Source organism: Schistocerca americana, chromosome 4 (genome assembly GCF_021461395.2).
Source record: "Schistocerca americana isolate TAMUIC-IGC-003095 chromosome 4, iqSchAmer2.1, whole genome shotgun sequence".
Classification (NCBI taxonomy): domain Eukaryota; kingdom Metazoa; phylum Arthropoda; class Insecta; order Orthoptera; family Acrididae; genus Schistocerca; species Schistocerca americana.
Genome location: NC_060122.1, coordinates 511673013 through 511692997, shown reverse-complemented (window position 1 = coordinate 511692997; position 19985 = coordinate 511673013). Strand labels below are relative to the sequence as shown.

The following is a 19985-nucleotide window of genomic DNA, read 5'->3' as shown; positions in this document are numbered from 1 at the left end:
TCCACAACGATGAGCAGTTTTTTCAGGTATAGAAAATTCTACTGCAAAGTAAAAATTATGGCTGCAGCTTTGTTTTGCCTTGCTTTTCTTTGAGTGTTTTATATTCCCATTTTTTAAAAGAATGTCATTATTGAGAACTTCAATGATTGGGAGAAGAACAGCTGTATAGATGGGAGAGGAACAGTTGTATAGTGATGCAAAATACCATAAAATAACTAATATAGCCACTGTCATCGTTAATGCTCATAGAGTGAATTATTCTATACAATTCATTTTTACCACTGCAAGAATGTAACAGCATAATGCATTGCTCAGTGGCTATGTGGACAAGTGTCTGGCTGCAAATCTGAAAGTTTGGGATCAGATCTTAGTCAGTCATAGTATTTTTTTTCTGCCACTTGTTATATTTTTCCCACCTGACAGTGATTTTTGTATGTAACAAATGCCTAGTTGCACCATGGTTCAGAGTTCTCTTATAACTGGCTGAGTATATAACTTAAAATGTTGGAGAAAGGCAGTGTCAAAAAAAAAAAAAAAAAAAAAGGAACTTGCTTAATAAAGAAGTGCAATGTTCATGAAAACCTTCAAGCTGAGAACAGCATTTCCTTGAAACTTGCATTCGTAGATTGGGAAGAAGACTGTGGAGTGAAATGTTTTGAATTTGTAGAACTGCATTATTATCTCTGGAATAGGTAATAAATAAATGTTGCTTTCTGTTCCTGATTTTACTAGCCCAAATTCATTTATGTGAAGCAATCATCTTCAGTGGCACAAGGCAAAAATTTACACAGATGAACATGCACACAAACCATATAACACACGACCCACTGTGATGGGTGTGAAGGCTAAAAACCAAAGAGAAGAAGCACCTGACGTAATTTTTGTTTTGTTTTAAATGCCAAAGTTAAGCTCCAAGTAATTAATATTAGTGATTAGTGCAAAAGCTGGCTTGCTTTGAATATATAACCTAGTTTTCTTTCCTGCATTTTAATTGCAACACAACACGTTTAGAGTTCTCAGTCCAACTAAAGTTGGGAAAATGAGGTGCAGAATATCAATAATAACATAAAAAGCACTCATACTCTTGTTACTCAGAGCACTGCATTGCTGGGGTGAATACAGTTTAATGTAAACCTTATTTTTTCATCTTTAAAGTGTTTTGTTATATTAAAACTCAGTTACAAGCAATGCCATCCCTATAATATCTGTGTAGTGTATCCTTGCGTGAGCTTGTCTCCTTCGAACATGTGAGAAAGTGCTGCAAGACATACAACACTGCCCCCCACCTCTCAATCACAGTGACTAAGAAAACATACTATTTGCAACAGAGAAGTAATTTTCAAGTATTTGATATCCTGCCTGGGTACATTTCACTGACAGTTGTTACAGGCACAAGTAGCACTTTATGTGAGTTGTGAATTATAAAAGCAGCTTTGCAGTTCATAGCATCATTGTGAATAACATTCATGGAAACTGTTCAGCAACATGTGTCACTGATATATGTGGTATATATTGACTGTGGTGGTACATGGAAACCATCTGATATGCTACGTCGCAACATACCTCTTTCCAAATAAACCAGATGCAGTCAGATTCATCTCTACATCAATATCTCAGCAATCTTTGCTCAATATGGGCTTTTAATGCAGGGAGGTGCAGTATGCACCCATGCTTACCATATTTGACAGTTAATTGTCCAGTAATAAAGAAAATGAAAAGATTGTTATATTGCAGAATGAATGGGCACTGCATATACAATGCTCAAGAACCAGGATCATGCACCAGCTTCATAGGTCTGAAGGAGGCTAACCCCTGAAGATCTACTATTTTTTTTGGGGGGGGGGGGGGGGGGGGTTTCCATGTTTTGAAAATCCAGAAATTAGCAACAAATTTGTTTTTCTATCAGTTTACATTGGCAGTTTTTGCCTCCTGACCAACATAATATAAAAGCTTTTCTTTTGTGGCCACAGAAAAGAAAAGCACATGTGGTCCCACTGAACAATGAGAAACACTGATCAAAGCATTCGGGTATGGCCTATCACTACTAGAATGCATAAATTTTGATTTTGATTTCATCCTGCGTTAAGCAGAATGCAACACATTGCATAACAAAAAATGCAGCTCATTAATGTGTACTTCTTTGTAGCTACTGAAACAATTTGGAAAATGGGTTTCCTAATCGTAACACAAAAACCCTCAGTATTCCTTTAACAGTGTCTGTATGAGTTTCAAGTGCAGACAAAAGGATTTAGAAGTTAAGTCATTAAAAACAGGCCCTGAAACTTAGTGAGGCAGGGGAGCCATTGGGATTTTCAACAGTTTCAGTGGGAAGTGACATATTCAACAGTTGATCACTTACCCACTGGTATAAAGTAAAATTTGAAAACAAACTGAAAATGTTTCTCCTTGGCAACTAATCATAAAGAATTTCCATGGGGTTGGAACTACTAAGTCACATCTGTACATGTTCACCATGTAGCCATATTTATAAATTAATTTGCGACACTTTTTTCAGAAATCTGTGGCACTGTATGGTAGCTAAAGAAAAATTTAGAGCAGTGCTCCAAGTTACATGAATGTTTTGATTTCATAGGTGAACAACAATGTAAATATGAATGTATTACTGTGGTCACAGATTGCTTACACTTCCTATAAACTAAAGTAAGCAAAGATTAGTAGTAGGAGCTAACAGGTAAAATTTACATATAAAATAATTATGCTGCAACAGAGATAGCACATGTTCATAATGACAGAGCTGTAAGTCACTGAACATATGATTCAAAATGGGTTTGTAATGTTAGTGGGCTTATGACACAATTTCTTAACAGCCACATAGGTTTCTATCAAGGGCAAGGCAGTGAAGACAGGCCACTTGAAATACACCCACATTTACATTTACATATATACTCTGCAAGCCACCATATGGCGCATGGTGGAGTGTGCTTCGTACCACTGCTAGTCATTTCCTTTTCTGTTCCACTCGCAAAGGGGCCCAGGAAAAAATGAATGTCTATGTGCTTTCTTGCAAGCCCTTATTTCTCTTATCATGTTCCATATGCAAAACATGCACCAGCGATGGTAGAATCGTTCTGCAGCCACCTTCAAATGCTGTTCCTGTAAATTTTCTCAGTAGTGTTTCATGTAAAGAATGTAGTCTTCCCTTCAGTGATGCCAATTTTAGTTCATGAAGCTTCTCCAGGATACTTGTGTGTTGATTAAACCTACCAGCAAGAAGATATGTTCCAAGTTGGGTCTTAAGGGGTGGGAAAGACCACCATCGTTTATTAGCAGTGTTAGGAAACTGCTGCATAAACAAAGAGAACTTCATCTCAGAATCAAGAGAAGTAAACACCAAGCTAACAAACAAAAGCTGAACAAAGCAAAAATGAGTGTAAGAATGGCGGTGAGAGAAGTGTTCAAAGATCTCAAAAGTAAAACTTTGTCAGCTGAAATTAGTTAAAACCATAAGAGGTTTTGGTTGTATGTACAATCTACAAGTGGGTCAGAATCACCTATTCATTCACTCAGTGACCATACTGACACAGAAATGTAAGATAACAAAGAGAAGGACAAAATACTGAATTTGGTCTTCTGAAATAGTTTCACCACGGAAGAGCATAACATGGTCCCCCTTTCAATCGTCGTACGAATGTCAAAATGGCAGATATTGAGATAACCAATTAAGGGATAGAAAAACAACTACAATTGCATAGTAGTGGAAAGGTGTCAGAACCAGATGAGATATGTATAAGATTCTACAAAGATTATGCGAAAGAGCTTGCTCCCTTCGGGCAGCAATTTACTGTAGATTGCCTGAGCAATGAAAGGTTCCTAGTGACTGGAAGGAAACACAGGTCATTCCAGTTTTTAAGAAGTGCCGTGGGATAGATGCACAGCATTAAAGATCTATATTGTTGTTGTCAATCTGTTGTAGAATTATGGAACAAATTTTATCTTCAAGAATTATGAAGCTTTTGGAGAATGAAAATCTCCTCTATAAAAATTAGCATGGATTTCACAAACAGAGATTCTGTGAAACTCAGCTTGCTCTGTTCTTCCATGAGATCCAATTATGATGTTTTTGGAGAATGAAAATCTCCTCTATAAAAATCAGCATGGAATTCACAAACAGAGATTCTGTGAAACTCAGCTCACTCTCTTCCTCCATGATACCCATAGTGCCATAGACAATGGTGGTCAGGTTGATGCTGTGTTCTTTTACTTTAGGAAGGCATTTGACACTGTCCCACTCTACCATTTAGTAACAAAATCTAAGCTTGTTAAGAATTGGAGCAGGTTTGTGACTGAATTCAAGACATTCTTGTGGATAGAACTCAACACATTTCTCTTAACGGAACAAAATTAACAGATGTAAAAGTAATTTCTGAAGTACCCCAAGGAAGTGTGATAGGGGCTGCTACTGCATACAGTATATATAAATGACCTAGTAGAAAGCATCAGATGCTCTTTAAGGCTGCTCACAGATTATGTGGTTCTCTGTAACAAAGTAGTAACATCAGAAGATAGTAAAGACTTGCGGAATGACCTCTAGACCATGGTGCAGGCTCTGGCAGTTGACCCTGAACATAATTAAATGTAACATATTGCCCATACATAGGAAAAGAAATCCACTACTATACAGCTACACTATTGATGGCAAACTGCTGGAAAGAGTATCTGTGTAAAATATCTAGGAGTAACTATCCAGAGTGACCTTAAGTGGAATGACCACTTAAAACAAATAATGGGAAAATTAGATGCCAGACGCAGATTCATAGGAAGAATCTTAAGGAAATAACTCATTCATGAAAGAAATGGTTCTTGAGTATTGTTCATCTATCCAGGATCCCTACCAGGTAGGACTGGCTGAAGAGATAGAGAAGATGCAACGAAAAGTGGCATGTTTCATCATGGGATCGTTTAGCCGGCACAGAGGCATTATGGAGATGCTCAACAAACTCCATTGGTAGATGTTACAAGAGAAGGCATTGGGCATCACAGTGAGATTTACTATTAAAATTTTAAGAGAGCACTTTTCACTGAGTCAGTCAACATATTACTTTCACCCACATACATCCCACGTAATGAACAGGAGGAGAAAATTCAGGAAATTAGAGCCAATACAGAGGTATACTGACAATCCTTCTTCCTATATGCTATTTGTGAGTGGGACAGGGTTGGAGGGCTCAGTTAATGATACAAAAGTACCCTCCACCACACACCATTAGGTGGTTTGTAGAGTATGATGTAGATGAACAAATCTAGCAGCTCACCTCTGAACTGTTTCAATGCCTTTCTTTAATCTGACCTGTTGGGGGATCCCAACACTTGAGTAGTAGTCAAGAAAGGATTGCACTAATATTCTCTGTGTTGTGTCCTTAGTGGATGAGCTACAATGGCCTTAAATTCTCACAATAAACCAAAATTTATCATTTGCCTCCACTACTTCTGTCCGTACATGCTCCTTACATTTCAAATCACTTTGCGATGTCTTGCCTAGATAATTAGTAAGTCACACAACACACTACCAGTGCTGTATTCAAACATTAAGGGATTTTTCTTCTGTTCTTTTCCATTCAATCACGTTTTTCAGCATTTACAGCAAGCTGCCATTCATCACACCAACTAGAAATGTTGTGCAAGTCATCTAATACCCTCCTACAGTAGCTCAATAACAACACTTTCCTGTACACCACAGCATCATCAGGAAACAGCTGCAGATTTCTGATCACATTCTCCATCAGATCATTTATGTATATAGAGAATAAAAGCAGTCCCTGGGGCACACCTTATGATACCCTTGTTTCTGATGACCACTTGATGTCAAGGACAACATACTGGCTTCTGCTACAGAAAAAGTCTTCGAACCAATCACACATCTGGGAACCTAATCCACACACATTGATTGACCTTTGTTAACAGCCTGCAGAGGGACACCATGTCAAATGCATTCTGGAAATCTAGGAATCCATGTTTTGCAGGACGCCATGTGGGGAAATAGCAAGCATAATTTCTCACGAATGATGCTTCATAAGTCCATGTTCCTTTGTGGACAGAAGCTTTTCCATCTCAAGGACATTTGTTATATTTGATCTCAGAATATGTTCAAAATTCTGGAGCAAACTGCTGTTGGTCTGTAATTTTACAGGTTAGTTTTTTATCCTACTCATGTACAGGAGTCACCTGCACTTTTTTTGCAGTTGTTTGAGACTCTGCACTGAGGAAGAGATTTATGATAAATGCAAGGTAAGCAAGGGTCTAGTGCTGTTGAGTATTCTTTGCAGATCCGAATTGGGAGTACTTTCAGAGCTGGTGACTTATTTGTTTTCACAACTCTCAACTGTTTTTCTGCACCAGGGATGCCTATTACTATGCTCTCCATATGGGAGTTTATGTGATGATCAAATGATGGTATGTTTTACAATCTTCTCGCATGGATTATTTCTTAAATGTGAAATTTAAAACTTCAGCTTTCCTTTTGCTGTCTTCTCTTGCTGCACCACACTGGTCGAAGATTGGCAACCGGTTAGAAACCTTCGACCCACTTAATGATTTTACATATAAACCAGAATTTTGTCAGGTTCTCGATAAAATCTTTCGCTAAGGTATAATGGTGGAAATTGTTTACATATTGTGTTTAGTCTTTTGACAGGTGCACGAATTTCTTCTGACTTTTGCCTGTAGTCATTTGCATGTTCTTTTTTGAACTGAGCATACAACAGTATCTGCTTCGTCAGCAGCTTCTGAATTTTTTTTTATTAAACCATGATGTGTCTTTCCTGTCATTAATACACTTTGTCAGCACATTATCCTCCAGAGCATGATTTAAATCGATTGAACTTTGCCCATAATTCCTCTATGTCCATCATATTTTTACTAAATGATGTCCATTCATTCTCAAAGTGAGATGCCAGCAACTGCTTATCTGCCCTTACTAGAAAAATACCCTCCTAGCCTTCTTGATGGATTTATTAACCTTAGTAACCATCGTCAGTATGAGGACATCACAATCACTTATCCCTGGCTTTACATTGACACTTTCGATTATTGAGGCCTGTTGGTAACCACAAGGTGTAAAATATTTCCATTTTTTTTTGTGCTCTGTCAAACTGGGTGCTCAAGGCAGGTTTTGGAAAACTTGTTCAAAACCACTTCACAAGGCAGTCTTGTCTGTACCACCTACAATGAATCCATAGTAATACAACTGCGCCTGCCCTGAGCATGGGTCCCCTGCGTCAGGTACTCTGCAAAGTGCCTTGGCAGTGGAGCCAGTTGGTGTGAGTTGTCCCATGATACACACCAGATTCTTCCTCACTGCTGCACCCTGAAGCACCAAGCTGGTGATGGCTGATGGCAATGAAAAGCGTTTTCAGCTGTTTGCAAACTGTGCAAACTCCTGCATGTACATACAGAATGCACACACCCTATACATCCTAGCACTACAAACTTACGAATCAACTACAAAAGCATACAGAGAAAGCTAAATAGGTAACTTGCTACTATCCTGGTGTGTCACCAGCGGTGATCGATTCTTTTCTGAGCTGTGTTGCTGGCCATTCAAAAAAAAAAAAAATATTACAGCTTCACTATAGACTGTGCAAATCACACTTCACATTACTAAAATGGGAGATTGCGCCAAACACAAGGAATTTACCAATAAAATATGAAAGTGTATAGAAAAAGCCAAATAAGGAATTTGCTGCTCTCCTCATGTGTCACAAGTGGCAATTGGAGCCTGAGTGATTAAATATGGCAAGATGCAGTTTTCATTAAGTTACAGCAGAGAGTGTGAAGAATTTTCTGAATCATGCAGATAATTCTTAACTAATTATAGATGGCAAATTATAACACACATTTTTAATAAAAGTAATCTTTTTCTGTGGTTTTGAAAAAAGACATCGAAGAAGCCTTCAGTAATATAAAATGTGTGGAACTCGGTCAAACAGATCAAGATAATGGCACAATCAAAAGAAGGCCTACAAATGTCTGGCCGACTGTATCAGACAAGGTACGAATGTTCCAAATGTATAAGCAAACCTGTAACTTAAGTATGTTTCATGTATTTATTATTATTATTATTATGACTGTCATATAAGTTACTCAGAATGCTGATCTTTAGTACTGATACTTTCTATAAAGCAAGGCCGGACAGACAACACTGCACATAGAATCTCATCAAGATGTCATCGCTACATAGGCCTGTGTCATACAGCATTTCATGACTTTGACAGATATTTACATTTCCTAGCATACGTGTTATTTTAATTTTTCATGCAGATAAAAGTCCAGAGATTTTAAGTCTGGTGAGCTGTATGTCTTGAATGACTGAACAAGTGGTCTCCAAATGTTCTGTTAAGAAACCTGTAATTATCTGTGAAGAATACCTACCAAGTTGGTAGGACTTGGATTCCCTCATGACCCTTGAGATGACTACCACTAACTATGGCAGCATACTTGTTAAGAATTGTAGTTTAGAGTCCCATCAACAAAACAGAGACTAATGATGCACTTCTTGAAAAACTCACAACACACATTGAAAGGCCAAGGTCTTTATTTGTCCACTGAGAAGTAATGCAAGCAGTACATGTTGATTTGTGCACAATTTGTAAATGATTCATCATAGAGACGCTGCATCACTCTGCAGATTTCATATGTACTTTTCTCAGAACTGAACTGTAACTGATTTTGAAAGCCATTTCCATGAAGCTGTTGATGGACCAAAGTGTAGAAAGGATGAAATGTGTTCGAATGTTGTCTTCACAGAACAGACCATTGGCTGATCCAATTCATACATTCAACCTGCCTCATAGTGACATCTGCAGTGTGTGTTATCATTTGCAATATATTGCTGTTCTTATTCATTGGCATATTTTACTTTTCACACTTTCAGTTCTTGAGATTTGCAAAGATTTGCAAAGACGTATCCTGGGGCCTTTCTATGATCCATTTATCTCTTAGCATAAAACACAACACTGTTCTAACAGTTTGGTGATGCACATCACAAACTAAAACTGTATCCACTTTTTTAAAATTATTACATACCTTGTTGAAGTCTAGATAGCTCCATGAGCAAGTTGTGTGTCCACTACAACAGCAGAGCATAGTCTCATGCATTTCAAGCACACAGGTAAAATACATGTTATGTATCTGAGTGAAGGGTTTGCTTGTTACAGAGAACATAAAGTTTATGGGACAACTTCTCCTGAGAGCTGGACAGTGGTTCTGGGATGTGTTACCTTGTTACTGTTTGGTCAAGTTCCACATATGTTATGTCACTTATGTCCTCTTCTAAGGCTTCTTCCAGTGCTGCAGAAAAAAATGCATAGTTCCATAAAAAATGAAAAAAAATGCCGTGTCATAGTTTGGTAGCTGGAAACATTAAAAATTAGTTGTGTGCATAAAATATTGGCCACATTATTCACTATATCTCACAGACCATGTCTTGATGTAGTTACTTGTTTAAGATATCTTTCGAGTGGCTTGTTTTGAACAAATACATAGATGTGAGTTACTAATTCCTACACACTACCTTTTACACATTACAATAGTAGGTGTTGTTCTATAGATTAGGAGTTGTCAAAGAGAAACTTTCCCAGTTTGTTTTCAAATGTTACTTTACTGTGTGTCAGACATTTTATATCAATGAGTAAGTGATCGAAAATTGTGCTGCAGTATTGTGTACCACTTTTCTGCTAAAGACAGCCTTGAAGTGGAGTAATGAACGCCATTTTTTCTTCTCTTATTGCAATTATGTATATCATTGCTCCTTTTGAACTGGAGTGGATTGTTTATAACAAACTTCATGAGGAAATAAATATAATGTGAAGCAGTAGTCAAAATGCCCAACTCCTTAAACAGATGTCTAGAAGATGATCATGGGTGAGCACCACATATTATTCTTACAACATGTTTTTGAACAACAAAGACTACCTTCCTTAAAGAATGTTATTCCATATTACATATTGAATGAAAATATCCAAAATATGTTGAGTCCCTGATTTGTTTCTCCCCAATATTTGCAGTGATTCTAAATACACACATGGATGAACTAAGTTGTTTTAGATGTTAAAAATGTCCTTTTTCAGTTTAAACTCTCTTCAGCATGGCACTTGAGAATTTTGAAGTTTTCACACTATGTATGATTTCCTCAGATTGCATTGCACTCATCATTGGTGTAGTATCCCTTTATGTCCAGAACTGAAAATGTTGTGTCTTTTTACAATTGAGAGTGAGACTATTTGCAGAAAACCAGTCAATGACACTTTTAAGGAAATTGTTTACTATTTATTCTGTTGTTGTATATATGCTTGGTTTGATTACAGTACCGTGTCATCTACAAGAAGAACTAATTCTGCATGTTGTATATTAGACAGAAGATTGTACAAATGTATGAGGATCAATGGTTGACCTCAGATTGACTGGGAAACTCCATACATTATTTTTTCATAGTCAGAAGAATCTTCCCTGATTATATTAGTTGAATTACTAAGTGCAACTGTCAGCAATGTTATGAAAAGGAAAGATTGGCACACACCATAAAGATGACATTTTGAGTTGCAGGCAGCTGCAACGAAAATACTGTTACACACTGAGGTTTTGGCCAAAGCCTTTTTCAGAAAACAAGTAATCACACACACACACACACACACACATTCAGGAAAGCAGGCACACCTCATGCGCACATGACCATTATCTCTGGCCAACGTAGCCAGACTTCCTTCGTTCTTTTTTTCTGCATTCCTTTGAATAGATAGAAATTGTTCACACCTTATTAACTGGCTTGAATCAACCTGTGTACAGGCGTATAACTCTCCGCAACATGTAGTGGGAATAACAACCATAATAATAATATTAATGATAATAATGCGGCAGTTACAATAATGTATTTTCAGTTGCACAGCTAAATTGTGGAGATGCTACTAGGTACTTTGCTTGGTTACAACAAGAAAATGCCTCTGGATTGTCAAAAAGAATAGCTCACCCAGTGAGTGCATTTCAGTTAATTGTAAGTCTTCCTAATCATCATCTATAGGGCATATTTCTTGCATACACTGCCGTGCTCCATTATTTCATTGGTATAGTCTTTTCAAGAAGATCTTAGTCTGCCAGGTGATATCCATTCAAAAATTTTCTTTGGCCATGGGTGAATTTCCATGAAGCTGTTGAAGGACCGAAGTGTGGAAGGGATGAAATGTGTTCGAATGTAGTCTTCATAGAACACACCATTGGCTGACCCCACTGACACATTCAACCTGCCCCATAGTGACATCTGAAGTGTGTGTTATCGTCTGTAAAATATTGCTGGCATCCTCAAAAATTGCCCATAGCACTTTCTGATTTTTTTTCAGTCCTATCTGGCACTGCTTCATTTGCCTTAATTCTGTCTCTTACTTCATCATTAGTTTTTCCTTGATTCTCAATATTCTGGTGCTCCATTATAAATAATCCATTTCCACAACTGTCATGTTTCTTTTGAGGTCTGCCTTTCAAAGTGTCCATAGTTTCAATCCATAGCAAAGGACATATTCAACCGTCAACCAACCCACTCATTTCTTAGTGTTCTTGGAAATTTTCTTGTCCCACCAAAATGACTCTGTACACCCTATTACTTTTCTGCTTTGTTTTTTTCTATATTTCACTTCTGTGTTACCCAATCCACTTCTGTCAATATATGCCCCTAGATATTTGAATTTTTCTCCCTGTTTCATAACTATTCTGTCATTAAGGTGTACTTTAAATCTATTGGTAATATTCACTACAAGATATTTGGTTCACGTTAGACGCATTTATAATCCCCATTTGAAATATTCCTGATATAATAATAAGCACAAGATCATATTCAGATTGTGCTAGAATGGCTTTATCATATGTAAAACTTTATGAAATCACCTGTACATCATTAGGCTTTATCATAAGTAAAACTTAATGAAATCACCTGTACATCATTAACAATAATTCCCATTCCTCCACAGCTTTCGTTTTGTCATCTGAGAGCCACTTTTACATACAACTGAACTAAATAAGTGACAAACTGCAGCTCAGTCTCTGCTCTTTTGTGACATTAATAGGTTCTGATAACTTTGACACTCTTTTAATCTGAACCTTAGTATGTCTGCACGTTTCAGTAATACTCTGTGGAAGATTCTTGTCTGTATCTTTATTTTTCAGAGCTTCCCACAGTTTTGTCATAGGAATTGTGTTATAAACTTTTTCTAAATCTATGAAGGCTGGAACTTTAATAATGGCAACTATTTATTTGCAGCTCGTACAAAATAGATATGTGTTTCAAAGTTTTATGGACCTTCAGAGTAGTAACCAGCATTGTGTATAGCCCATTGCCAGTGATGTGGAAGTTGTAGGATACTCTTAGCAGTGCCAGTTGTGTTGACAGTTCAAGTGACGCGGTCTATTGCCCAATGAATTTGTAGCAGTTCTGAAGCGAATGCCGTGAAGTGTTTCCTTCAGTTTAGAAATAGAGTTGAACTCTCAAGGGCTTAAGTCAGGGGAGTGCAGTAGGTGGTATAGCAGCTCCATCAGTCAAACAAATTAGTAGGAGCTCACACTGTACGTGCTTGAGCATTGTCCTGCAAAATGATGGTCAGGTCATGCAGAAAATGTCATCACTTCTGTCTCTAAGCTTGTTGTAGGTTGTGTTCCAAAAATGAACAGCGTGTTGTTCGGATATGGAGGAGACACACAGAGACAAGAACTGTTGATAACATGCCTCGCTGAGGCTGTCAAAGGGCTACTACTGCAGTGGATGGCAGCTCCCTACGTATTATGGTTCGGAGGAACCCTGACAGCAATCCCGCAATGTTGGATAATGCTTTTTGTGCAGGCCACAGGATGTCGTGTTATGACTCAAACTGTGCACAATAGGCTGCATGATGCACAACTTCACTATCGAATGTACATGACAAGGTCCATCTTTGCAACCACGACACCATGCAGCACAGTACAGAAGGGCCCAACAACATGTTGAATGGATCACTCAGGATTGGCATCACGTTGTCTTCACCAATGACTGACGCATATGGCTTCAACCAGATAATCGTTGGAGACGTGTTTGGAGGCAACCCAGTCAGGGTGAACACCTTAGAGACACTGTCCAGCAAGTGCAGCAAGGTGGGATGTTCCCTGATGTGTTGGGATGGCATTATGTGGGGCCGGCGTATGCCACTGGTGGTCAAGGAAGGCGCCGTAATGGCTGTATGATATGGGAATGCCATCCTCCGAATGATATTGCAACCATATCGGTAGCATATTGGTGAGGCATTCGTCTTCATGGACGACAATTTGCATGCCCATTTTGCACATCTTGTGTATGACTTCCTTCAGGAAAACAACATCGCTCGACTAGAGTGGCCAGCATTTTCTCCAGACATGAACACTGTCGAACATGCCTGAGACAGATCGAAAAGGGCTGTTTATGGACGATGTGACCCACCAACCACTCTGAGGGATCTACACCAACAGTGCCTTGATGAACTTGTGAATAATATGCCATGACGAATACAGGTACACATCAATGCCAGGGGACGTGCCACTGGGTATTAGAGGTACTGGTGTGCACAGGAATCTGGACCAGCACCTCTGAGGGTTTCACTGTATGGGGGTACAACATGCAATATGTGGTTTTCATGAGCAATAAAAAGGGTGGAAATGATGTTTATGTTGATCTCTGTTCCAATTTTCTGTACAGATTCCAGAACTCTCTGAAACGAGGTGATGCAAAACTTTTTTTGATGTGTGTGAAAAAGCTTGTGCCATGTCTCGTTACATGAACTGAATGGGATGGTGATTATCTGGAAAAATAATCAACAAGTGTATCAGCAATATTCTGTAATTTTTTGTTTTCACATACAATTTCTTAAAAAAATATAGAGATATAGTACATGCCTCATATTTTGATTGATTTCATCAGTCTTACCTTCTCCCTCTTTTGTGCAGTATTCTTGAATAAGAATAGCTACAAAATGATGTTTCCATTCTGTTAAAGAAACTAAGCTGTCTGCTGCTTTGTTTACTGGTGTTTTCTTCATACCTGGAAAATCCTCCATGCTACTATAGTTTGTGGCTCACCTATTACACTCTAAATTTGAATGCATTTATGTTCCTACATCTCTTTATTTTTTGATCTAATTCTGTTTCCTAACTTTTGATTTATTACCTATCTTGAGGTGATTTGATTGATGAACATGTTTTGTATGCTTTCTTCTTTTCACATATTAAGTGCTTAAGATCATCAAATATTCATGGAGGTTCCTGGTTATCTATCATCAGTACTTCAAGAAATTTTCATAAATACTTATTTAATATTCTAACATTCCTTTTCAATAATGTTACCTTCTGGCATCATTTCTTGTTCTAATATTCATCAAAATAAATTCTTAGTGCTAAATACCTTCAGAAGAAAGGTCTTGTACCATTGTGCTCCAGTTTCTGTCCAATTTGCTGGTTAGCCAGTTGTCAAGTAGTTTATGGTTTCTCCTAAACAGATATAACACCTCTGATCAAATCGACAATTCACTCCCCACATGACTCTGCAGTTCTGAACTACCATTTTTTTGTATTTGCTTAGTAATAATGTAAACATGTGATGATTTCTGCAGTAATGAGTGTCTTTTGTATGTATGTCTGTGAATATAATAGAGGGAAACATTCCACGTGGGAAAAAAACAAAGATGATGAGACTTACCAAACAAAAGCGCTGGCAGGTCGATAGACACACAAACACACACACAAAATTCAAGCTTTCACAACAAACAGTTGCTTCATCAGGAAAGAGGGAAGGAGAGAGAATGACAAAAGGATGTGGCTTTTAAGGGAGAGGGTAAGGAGTCATTCCAATCCCGGGAGCGGAAAGACTTACCTTAGGGGGCAAAAAGGACAGGTATAAGGTAAGTCTTTCCGCTCCCGGGATTGGAATGACTCCTTACCCTCTCCCTTAAAACCCACATCCTTTCGTCTTTCCCTCTCCTTCCCTCTTTCCTGATGAAGCAACTGTTTGTTGCGAAAGCTTGAATTTTGTGTGTATGTTTGTGTTTGTTTGTGTGTCTATCGACCTGCCAGCGCTTTTGTTTGGTAAGTCTCATTATCTTCGTTTTTAGATATATATCTGTGAATATATTTATGAGAATTATGTGTGGTCAAAATTCTCAAGTTATACTGGAGCTGAATTGATGTCCCCTTAAAGTGTCATTAGAGTGGACCAAACAGATGGTAATTTGATGGAGTGAGATTGGGAGTGTGCAGGATACCCAACACCTCAAGATGCAGTGTTTGAAGAGCTTTAATGGTGTGGATGGCAGGATGTGTAGGAGTATTGCCATGCAACAAAAGAACACCTTCTGGCATTAGACCTCTGCATTCATTGTAAATTACAGGCTTCAACTTGTTTAGCAGCATAGCACTGTTTACTGCTGATACAGTATCTTTTTTTTGCAGGTAATATTGCAGGATTGGGTCTTGTGAGTCCCAAGAAAACTGTGAGCATCACTTTATTGACACTTGAATTTATTTTTGACTGAAGATTTATGGTATTTCCATTTCATGCTCTCACATTTACACTTTTGTTTGAAGTGATGAATCCATGTTTCATCTCCAGTAATGATTCATTCCTGAAACTTTTGACATTCATTAGCATGGTGATCCACTAGGTCCTGACAGATTTTCACACAGTTACACTTGTAATCTGTGTATAATTGTTTTGGAACATTTTGGAATACATCTCACGCTGATTTTGTAAAAGTTAATTCTGGTTAGCATTTTTTCATATGCATATATCTGTTATTCAGAACCAAGGCATGGACTTGTTCAGTATTGGCATCAGTTGTGGTTGTGGCTGTAGCTGTGTGCCCCACTGTTTCCTCATCCTACATATTCATATGACCATTTTTGAGCTGTTTAGTCCACTGCTAAACATTTCATTGTGACAAAAGATTGTCACTGTATTGCACTTAAAGTTTTCTAGAACTCACCCCTGGTAAACCTTCAGACCACAAAAAATGGATTATGAAATTCTGCTCTTCTATAGTGAAACAAAGAGTGGTATGGCCATCTTTGAATTGTAACAGTGCAAAATAGACTGATGTGATACTGCTGCAGCCTACCACAGGGGAAGGCAATCATGCCATCTAGTGGCTAGTGAGCACAGAAAGATGTAGAGCCAGCCTAAAGGCAAGCTGAGCAAAATTACAGATACTTAATGGCTTACTCTCACACTTGTAAGCCCACTCTTGCATTACAGTCTTCTGATATTATAAGTTCTTGGTGGTTTCTGAACTTGGTGGAGAAGGTGGTCTAATTTCCAGTAGAAATAATACTTGGTTTGCTGTGGAATACCATTATTCAGTGCATATAATCCAATTATAGCCATTTCAATGCCTCGTAATCAAAACTTACAGTTCTTTCATATTGTCTAGCCAAGACCGAAAACAGATAATTTTCCCAAATTCTCGTTCAACAGGCACCATATTGAAGATTATACCACGTACAACAAAAGTGGAAAAACATATCTGTTAAGTCACAATGTAGATGAAAGTGGGTGTTGAGTGATTGCGGCAGACGGTTATTGAAGATAACTGAGGGGAAGGGGAAAAAAGAAAATAGAGTACAACAGCTGCAAAAATGACAGCAGAACTGAATATTATATTTGCGAACCCTGTCAGCACCAAAACAACATGAAGAGATCTTCGTAAGTTGGGAACTTCAGAGTGAATTGGAATTCCCAAATCATGCATCACTGATGCAGATGCCTGTAACTTGGAAACTTGGTGCTGAAATCACAAAGTCTGGCATATGAAGCAATGGAAGAATTTAATTTTGTTGGATGAGTCTTGTCACTGTTTCTAACTTCTGGTTTAGTCTACATCTGGTGTACGTCATCCAAAACCTACGACCGAGCGAGGTGGTGCAGTGGTTAGCACACGGGACTCACATTCGGGAGGAGACGGTTCAGTCCTACATCCGGCCATCCTCATTTAGGTTTTCCATGATTTCCCTAAATCACCCCAGGGAAATGCCGGGATGGTTCCTTTGAGAGGACACGACCGACTTCCTTCCCCATCCTTCCCTAATCCGATCAGACAAATGACCTCGCTGGTCTTCTCCCCCAAACAACCCAACCCAACCCCCAAAACCTACAATACAGGCTACTTGCGGCCAAGAGTGAAACTGCTGTGGTTCAGTGATGATTTGGGCAGCCATACTGTGGTACTGCATGGGGCTCTAGGTTAACTTGCAAGATTGCAGTACTGCCAAGGATGATGTGACCATTTTGGCTGATCAGTTTCATCCCATGGTACCGTCTTTATGCCCCAATGGTGACTGATTTTCTGAGCATGTGGATGAACTGTTTCATCTCCTTTGGCCACTTCAGTCACCAGATCTCGTTATTATCAAGTCTTTGTGTTCATCTTTGGAGACGAGGGTGCCTGATGGCTTTGCAACCTCATCATCTTTACCTGAACTTGCAACTATTTTGCGGGAAGAATGACATAAGATTCCCTTGAAAACCGTACAGCACACGTATTTGTCGATTCCAAGATGATGGAAGCTGTTTCGAGTGTCATCGATTTTCCTTCATCGTATTAGGGATGATAATGTCTTGTGTTTTTGGTGTTTCCATGTTTTTGTTCGTCCCTGTATCTCATGCGGCCATGTAACGCCTTAGCGACGTGTGTTCGTGCAGAGGCACCAGTAGTGCGTGCGTGTCTGGCGGGAAGCGTAAAGCACAGGCGAACCGGTGTACAGTAGTAGCCGGGCGATCCCTGTCCCGGGAACGCAGCGTCCGTCCGGTAGTACGGGCGAGGGGCGGCCGGCAGGGGCGATATTACGCTGCGGCCGCGGGTAGGGGGCGGTGGTGGGGATGGCGGGGGTGGGGTGGCAGCGGCTCTGCGCCACGGGTCAAGGCGACGCGAGCTGCACCGGCCGGGCTGCGGGGACCCGCACAGCATCCGGCGGGGCGAGTGGTGGCTTTCCCACCAGCGCTCGGTTCCTCCGTCTCACCAAAGCACGTTCTCCACAGAAGCACAGGGCTACTAGCAAGTGACACAACCAGAGTTCAGTTCGGTCGTTTTGGTACAACACATAAGTGACGTAGTAAATGACTGGGTTGCCGGTAGTTTTGTGTCGGTAGCTTTGATAGAGAAAGAAACAGGGAGCCGACGACTTCTCTTTGCTTTTTTTCTTTGTTTTGCACAAAATTAGCGCCGCACATTGTTCATTGTTAGTCCATTGTGTGTTCTATATCCTTACAAATTATAAATTGCATTTTATAAGTAATGAAAATTAGCGTATCGTGTAATGTTTGCACTTTTATGTAACCAGAGTAATTACTTGTGATGAAATTACAGTTTACATGCACAGACATAAAAAATATATATTATTATTGTTTTTTTCGAACTCAATGGAACGTTCTTCATCATGATCTGTGGCGAGAGTTTCCTGATACTACTGATCAGTGCGAAAGTTGTATATTAATTAGAGAACCATGTTTTATATAAGCTCAATGAAGTACTGAAACGATGTTTGATTTTTTTGGCTTCTTTTAAATTTTATCTTTCTTTGGGGAAACTGCATTTTCTAGTGCTGTATGATAAATCTTATTTTCCTTTTTTTTCCCTCTACAACATCCCTCTGTTTCGCATTGAAAATCAACAATATTCAAATAAAACCTGAATTAAATAGTGACAATTTCAGTTTTGCTATAAATACTTTTTATTTTTAAGTAACAGGCAGGAACACAATTATGTACAACAAAAATGTTCCTTAGGTTACGTGGTCCTTTATATATCCTCACCATGTCTCTAGACGATTCACTGTTTCCAGATTCTAGAGGAATCTATTAAAACACTGGATCTCATGTACAAACAAAGCGGTCGAAAAGAAGTAACGCCCGATAGGTATGCAACACGCCCAACGGACATGTAAGGTGATGACGATCTTAGATAACCGAAGCTGCTAGGAAAACTGTTGTTATGACGCCCCAGCCTCCATATTCCCTAGGGATGGCCCCTTGTAACTTTTTTCCATTTCCAAAAATAAAGAAAGAAAACCTTAAGGGACGCCGTTTTACCTGAGATTAAAAACACGTCGCAAAGGAAGCGTCATGCAATTTCAAAGACAGATTTCCAGAAGTGTTTCGAGGATTGGAGAAAGCGCTGCCATAAGAGTATAATATCTGATGGGCGAATATTTTCAAGACGATAACATTTATGTAGCCGAAAAAATAAAATTCTTTTCCAGAAAACTAAAAAAATTTCGCAAACTTTCCAAACACGCCATGTACATGTTACACAGTGGCTCCCGACTTACAGAGTGATCAGACAACTTGAGGGAATGCAGGCGGATGAGATCATCGACAACCGCCGATATTTCGGCAGTTTTGTCGTGAAAGTGACAGTGTGTGCACCTGTCGAAACACCGGCGTTTGTTGACGTTGTCGCCTGGCTGCATTCTCGTAAGCTGCTTGAACATGATGGGATATGGTAATCGTGTAACTGTTTCAGCTAAAAGTGAAGAAGCTTTATTAAAGTAATGGGAAAAGAATGTAACTTGGAAATAAACTAGTCAACAAGAAAGGTGATGGTTTGTGACAAAGGATGGCAAGCCAAAGCGAGTACTCATTTGTGACAGGTTGCAACAACAAGTTGACTCGTTAGTGTATTATGGAAGCAAAATAACTAGGGAAGAATTGAGTTGCGGAATTAACAACCGAAAGGCGCTTTCAATAAAAAGAAAACGATATTTACTTAAAAAATATAATAGCTTACAAAATAGGAATGCATATGCTTGGAGTGTTGGTGTGAGACTTGGACTCTTGGGAACTGAGGAAAGCAAAACATTGAATGAATTCTTTTAAGATGTAGTGTTAAAGGCGCACCCTGAAAATTAAATGATCTGATAAGATCGCTAATGACGAAGGCTTTAAAAGAGTGTGAGAGAAGAGGAGTTAACGAACAGTATCATATAAAGAAGAATTC

The 19985-nt window shown here is 38.9% G+C and overlaps 1 protein-coding gene across 1 annotated transcript in view; it reads left to right on the top strand.

Annotated features, from left to right (window-relative positions):
• Nucleotides 1-19985, top strand: part of LOC124612449 (kalirin) — a 1731149-nt gene that overhangs the window by 987756 nt on the left and 723408 nt on the right. The window lies entirely within an intron of this gene.